This window comes from Brassica napus, unplaced genomic scaffold, assembly GCF_020379485.1.
Source record: "Brassica napus cultivar Da-Ae unplaced genomic scaffold, Da-Ae ScsIHWf_305;HRSCAF=496, whole genome shotgun sequence".
In the NCBI taxonomy this organism is placed as follows: domain Eukaryota; kingdom Viridiplantae; phylum Streptophyta; class Magnoliopsida; order Brassicales; family Brassicaceae; genus Brassica; species Brassica napus.
Window position 1 is genome coordinate 82501 of NW_026016296.1, and position 7500 is coordinate 90000.

A 7500-nucleotide genomic window follows, 5' to 3' on the forward strand; every position below is an offset into this window, starting at 1 on the left:
CATCCGTACACATATCAGCACGTTGGCCCTTCCCGTGGACTATCCGTGGGTGATTTTCGCCCACGAGGACTGTCCGTGGGTGATTTTCGCCTACGAGGACTGTCCGTGGGTGATTTTCGCCCACGAGGACTGTCCGTCAGTACGCATATCAGCACGTTGGCCCTTCCCGTGGACTGTCAGGGTGCTTTTCACCCACGAGGACTGTCCGTCAGTACGCATATCAGCACATTGGCCCTTCCCGTGGACTGTCCGGTTGATTTTCGCCCACGAGGACAGTACATCCGTACACATATCAGCACGTTGGCCCTTCCCGTGGACTATCCGTGGGTGATTTTCGCCCACGAGGACTGTCCGTGGGTCATTTTCGCCTACGAGGACTGTCCGTGGGTGATTTTCGCCCACGAGGACTGTCCGTCAGTACGCATATCAGCACGTTGGCCCTTCCCGTGGACTGTCCGGGTGATTTTCGCCCACGAGGACAGTACATCAGTACACATATCAGCACGTTGGCCCTTCCCGTGTACTGTCCGTGGGTAATTTTCGCCCACGAGGACTGTCCGTGGGTGATTTTCGCCCACGAGGACTGTCCGTGGGTTATTTTCGCCCACGATGACTGTCCGTCAGTACGCATATCAGCACGTTGGCCCTTCCCGTGGACTGTCCGGGTGATTTTCGCCCACGAGGACAGTACATCAGTACACATATCAGATCGTTGGCCCTTCCCGCGGACTATCCGTGGGTGATTTTCGCCCACGAGGAATGTCCGTGGGTGATTTTCGCCTACAAGGACTGTCCGTGGGTGATTTTTGCCCACGAGGACTGTCCGTCAGTACGCATATCAGCACGTTGGCCCTTCCCGTGGACTGTCCGGGTGATTTTCGCCCACGAGGACAGTAAATCAGTACACATATCAGCACGTTGGCCCTTCCCGTGGACTATCCGTGGGTGATTTTCGCCTACGAGGACTGTCCGTCAGTAGACAACTGTGTACTGATGGACAGTCAACGTGGACTGTTTGGGTGATTTTCGCCCACGAGGACTGTCCGTTAGTACACATATCAGCAGCACGTTTGCCCTTCCCGTGGACTGTCAGTGGACAACTGACCCACGTTGACAGTCCATCAGTACACATATCGTGATTTTTGTCTGAGTGTACTGATAGCTTGAGAATTTTTCATGGACTGATGGTCCATGATTATAACACCCCGATCCAGCCGACTAGGCCGCGGTCGAAGCCTTACGTCGCTCGGTCCACTTCCTGGCCGAACCTCTTAATTTTCGCCCTTTAATTATAATATCGCCTAAAGGCGAGGGCTAACTTAGATCTTAGCTAAAGACTTTCCTAGTCCTTTATAGCCTAGATCCTTTCAGCAGATACGCAGCGGATTATTCTCTAATTAACCATTGGTCTAAAACCAATCTAACACTTGTCTGGTCGAATCACCTTAGCTTTGGTCATTTTACTCAACTACCAATTAGCTTAAAGGTCAATCCCAAAACCAAACCAAGTCATACGATTCTGAGGTTCCATTCACCTAAACCATTCTATCTAGATCTACATAAGTAAATGCTAGATCATACCTTTGCCACATCTACGGAGCTTATTAGCTCATCGGTCCTCCATTGACTCGAATTGCTCTTGCTTGACAGCTGGACCACGATCACTCAATGATCTTACTTAAGGTCCTTATCTTCACTCCTGCACCAAACAGCTCCCCTAGGTACTTAGTCATTCAACCAACCATCCCCACAGACATAAGTAACCTTTGAGAAGTCTTTGAAAGGATAAGGATATACATTTGGCCTTTCTTGGCTCATGCACAATCCGAAATCCTTTTGCCTTATAGGCAATAGTACCAAGTCCATCTTCTGGACTGACAAAGCTCATTAGATCCTAAGTCAATCAACCAACCATCCTCACATGACTTGGAACTGATGAGTCATCATCTGGCCTGACCGGCCTTGGGACTTAACCCAGACAACAGATATGATTTGTTCATACCAACCGATGCATTCATTAATCAGGTTAAGACCGACACCTTGAACCATCATTCAGAGGTCAGGTCGTCCATACTCAACCATGATCAGATCTTACACGGCCTTCTTTGAACAATCACACTTAGGCTCAATACTTATGGTCTACGACACATAGTACTAGCCATATACTTCGTCATGACTCTTAGCCAATCTCGAAGTTATCAACACCAAGGTTGATATCTAGAAGCATCACATCAATACTCTTACTCCAGCAACGTGACTATCCATACTAGTGCTCGGCCATCGAAACATCGTCATGAAACATGATCCGACCACTAGACTTGATAAGCCATCGTCTACTTAGCAGGTATTGACATAACCGGCCTTCCATTGCCATCATGTGGGTCTACACCCTACATAAGGCATATGGCGCCTATCCCACTCACCAACCCGAAGTTGATTGTAAGATATCCCACTTAGCCTTTGCGGCTAGAACCATCCATTAACTATGGATTATGGTTCATACATCAATCATGTTGTACGGATTGCACTAGCCCTTAAGGCCTTCGCTATTTCCCTACACTCATGTATTGACCTAACTGACAACCCATTGCCATCATGTGGTCCATGCCCAACATAATGCATGTGGTGTCCATTTAACCATCGAATCACTCGTACCCTTTTCGGTCCTGATCCGTTCGTACCCTTTCAGTCCCAACCCGTTCGTACCCTTTCGGTCACGACCCGTTCACATCCCATGGATCATGATACGTTCGTACCTCTTGGATCACAACACGTTCGTACCTCTTGGATCACGACACGTTCGTACCTCTTGGATCTCGACACGTTCGTACCTCTTGGATCACGACATGATCGCAAATCTTGGATCACGATACATTGTAACCTTAGGATCACGATGCACCCTTTGGTCATTGGTACCCTTTGGTCCTCGTACCCTTTGATACTTGTAACCCTTGGTATCTCGTACCTTTTTGGTTACTTGCATCCTTTGGTATCTCACAACCTTTGGTAACTCATGACCCTTGGCAACACGCAACCTTTGGAGACTAGTACCCTTTTGATCCAACCTCTCGGCTATGGTTAGCGATCAACGTAACCAACCATGACACTAGGGTCTATGACGTGGTAACATGGTTAACTATCACGTTCCATATATATATATATATATCATATAGACATAATAATATAAAGAAACAGAGATAGAACCACTCACAACTGCTATAGCCCTTACCGATCGGTCAGTTCATCTCTCGGCTAACCGCCCTTGGACCCTTGGTCCTTTGCGCCTATATCCCTCCAGGAATAGGTCTTCCTCTTGGCCTCAGTGACTTATAAAAGCCACGGCCTCATATGGCTAAAGCCATACTCACCATGAACCGGATCGTGCCTTATGGCTTGGATCCCGGATTCTGCCCTTCCGGCTTGGATCCTCGGTTCTCATTGGGGGATCCCTTTGTTTAGGACGTGTGTCCTTTGTCTCAGACAGAATGAGACTGAATAAGACTGAATAAGACTGAATGAATTTATCCCTGGACGTCCTCCCTTTATATAGAAAACCAAAGGGCATGTGCGAAGGAACACATCCCTTCCAAGCATCCTTTCGGAACAGATCTTGGCCATCGATTACAATCAACGGTCCAGATTGCACCTGTTGGATCTTGGAGGTTTCCAGATACATCTAGGCACGTCCAACAACATCTAGGCATGTCAAACCCAAGCCCAAACTGATATCCCAAGCCCATGGCCCGACCACAAGAGCCCACCGGCCCGTAGCCACCTTGGGTCGACCATATGGCCCGACCATAGTCCGGACCTGGACCAACTGCCTAAGACCCGAACACTCAGTCCAGCTGAGTGGAGCTGACTCCCAGCTGACCCAGCTGAGTGAGCTAGTAGCTCAGCTAGTTGAGCTGACATAACTTGGACCGAGCTAGACTGCACTGGATCGAGCTTTGTTCAGTTGATCGAGCTACTTGTCTACATCGTCCAGCTATTGTACAACTCTCCCAACTTGTTCTCTTCATCCTATTCAATCCGTCTAAGTCCTTTGATCCATTTATTGACATAGACCCATGATCCATTCTGATCATTTCACTCATCCTACCTTGTTCACGATCAATTCTCTTGATCTGAACAAATGCAGTCTGGTTTCTGTCGAAACGTCGTCCTATGTCAAGATCCCGGGACGGGGATGCGACAAGTCTCCCCCACTTGAGATGGATTCGTCCTCGAATCTAGTGGTGGTTATACCTTGTCTCATGACAAAATGTCCCAACTGAACTTAGTCTTGTTTTGAACATAACAACTTGATTCTTTAAGAACCAAATGAACTCTCCAATGATCGAATCTCTTTGACCATTGATGTACCAGTCAAGTCCTCAAGAACTCGTTCCAATCTTTAGGCTGCTCGTCCTATAACGAGTCCTACCAGATTGTTATGATTCTTTTGTCCTTCATGGACAATAAGGCTCATGACCTCAGCCACAATGTATTGGATCATCCCCTTAGTCAGCCACAACCTTTTCAGGCTTGGCCACATTGCGATCTTAGTCCCTTCAGACTAAAAACGCCTCAGACTTGACTTCTGTCCTTCACTGGACTTTGTCATAATTCGATCCTGGTCCATTTACGGACGTGATCGTATTCCGGTCCTGGTCCACTCAGGGACTCGACCGTTTCACCCCGACCATAGGTCCATCTCCGAATAGGTCGTGGCCTGATCCTCGTCCTTTACTGGACTTGATCATTCTCAACCTTAGGTCAAACTCCGACTTGGTTGTACTGCGACCATGGTCCTCTCTCGGACACGGTCAACTTCGGCTCTGCCATCTCGGCGGGAGCCGACAGAAACGGACTCTAGGACAGCGGAGCTGTCCCTGGCTCTAGTTCAATCATAAATGGATCTGACCTATCAGGGGGGACACCCTGTAGCGACTGGAACACATCTGGGAACTTCGACACCAACGAATCCTCTGAAAGGTCTTTCAGACAGACAGAACTGCCCGGCTCTGTAGTTGTAATTGTAGCCAAAAAGGACTGACAACCCTGTTCCAGCATCCGAATCGCTCGAACTGCTGAAACCACTACTTTCTCTTGAGCCGGACACAGACATTGGTACTGGATCGGATGAAGCCCAGTCTCCAATTGCCACGACCTTTATGGCAATCGAGAGTGGCCCGATACTTTCCCAACCAGTCCATACCTAGGATCACTTCGTGATTCTTTAGGTGGACACAGACAGATTCACAGGGAATACCTTTCCCTGAATTGACACTGGGATATTTGACACGAGACCTAGTGAGTTCATGGCTTGCCCTCCGGCTGCCCTCACTATCCCAAAATTATCTCCAGCGTCCAGACAAAACAGACCCTTTCCGACCAGTTCCCGGACTCACAAAACCTATGTGTAGCCCCTGTGTCGGAAAGTACGTGGGTTTTTACACCACCAATCATGAGGGTTCCTATCAGAGACCCCCATCAGAATCCCCTAGACATTCTAGGTTCCAGACCAAGCATTACTACTTGAATGTAAAAAGATAAATTTAGAGATTGCCAGAGATCGAATCAAAAGATCCGGAAGCTCCGTAGTCTCGTGACAGTCCATACACCCTCGGTGTTGTGGTTGGTTTGCCTTGGGACGCCTTTCCTGAATCTCCACGGCCCTTCCCCTGACTTCCTTGCAGCTTGGGACAATCCGATTGGAAATGTCCTTGCTGGCCACAATGGAAACAGGTCATCTGGCCGCGTCTACCAGACTGGTTCGGTCGAGGACAGTTCTGAACCCTATGGTCCATGCTGCCACAACGAACACAAGCCCCCTTGGCCTTCCAGCACTCACCAGGATGGTTCTGTCCATATTTGGAACACGCAGGTCGGCCACCAGAGGTCTTGCCTCCGTCCACCCGGTCCCATTTTCTCTTTTTATCATTTGTCTTGCCCGATGGGCCAGACTGTGGCTTAGCCTTAAGCTTAGCTTCTTCAGCCAAGTTAGACTCCAACAAAGCCACCCGTTTCACTTCCAGTGGGTACCTAGATGAGTAGGATTTCGGTTTAATCACACATTTGGAAAACGTCCCATACCATTCTCCAAAGCGTATTACTTTTGCGAATGCTGACACCATTCACAAGAGCAATTATAATATACCTCAATCCCAATCATACTAAGATACTTAACATCATGTTCTTTCATTGATTGAAACGAACATCTTGAGTTTCCTCATTCTTTCCTTGGACGGATTCAGATTGGAATTAATTCATTCCATCCAACTAGATCTAAGGAAACCTACCTTGACCGATACCGAGTCCTAGCTGATCCATCTGATCACAAGTCCACTCATATACTGGTCATGTAGTGTCTCCTTTGAGTCAGATTTAATATTGCATATGCTTTACTTATTATGAACGGCTATCAAGGGATAACATTTAACTTCAGTAGAGTGCTGCACGTTTATTTCAACCTAAGACACTCTCTGGTCCATGTTACTTCCCTTTTTCAGGTCACCCATAAAAAGTCTTACATTGCTTCCATCCCTTCCAACCCGTCTATTACTTCTAAATAACTAGATCAACCAACCTTTCTGTTTTTAGGATTTTGCCCTTTGAGAGTTCATCTTGGCTAAGGTGGCTCATCTTGGAACTACTCCGTTCAGAAGCATGATACCGCTTACCTCAGTTCCCTCTTGGCTCACCCCAACTAAGGTTTCATAGTCATCATAGTTTTCAGAAATAATTTCGGTTTGGAACTCAACAACTTTGAGCGCTGTCCTAAACAGGATCAAGCATGCTCTGATACCAACTTATAACACCCCGATCCAGCCGACTAGGCCGCGGTCGAAGCCTTACGTCGCTCGGTCCACTTCCTGGCCGAACCTCTTAATTTTCGCCCTTTAATTATAATATCGCCTAAAGGCGAGGGCTAACTTAGATCTTAGCTAAAGACTTTCCTAGTCCTTTATAGCCTAGATCCTTTCAGCAGATACGCAGCGGATTATTCTCTAATTAACCATTGGTCTAAAACCAATCTAACACTTGTCTGGTCGAATCACCTTAGCTTTGGTCATTTTACTCAACTACCAATTAGCTTAAAGGTCAATCCCAAAACCAAACCAAGTCATACGATTCTGAGGTTCCATTCACCTAAACCATTCTATCTAGATCTACATAAGTAAATGCTAGATCATACCTTTGCCACATCTACGGAGCTTATTAGCTCATCGGTCCTCCATTGACTCGAATTGCTCTTGCTTGACAGCTGGACCACGATCACTCAATGATCTTACTTAAGGTCCTTATCTTCACTCCTGCACCAAACAGCTCCCCTAGGTACTTAGTCATTCAACCAACCATCCCCACAGACATAAGTAACCTTTGAGAAGTCTTTGAAAGGATAAGGATATACATTTGGCCTTTCTTGGCTCATGCACAATCCGAAATCCTTTTGCCTTATAGGCAATAGTACCAAGTCCATCTTCTGGACTGACAAAGCTCATTAGATCCTAAGTC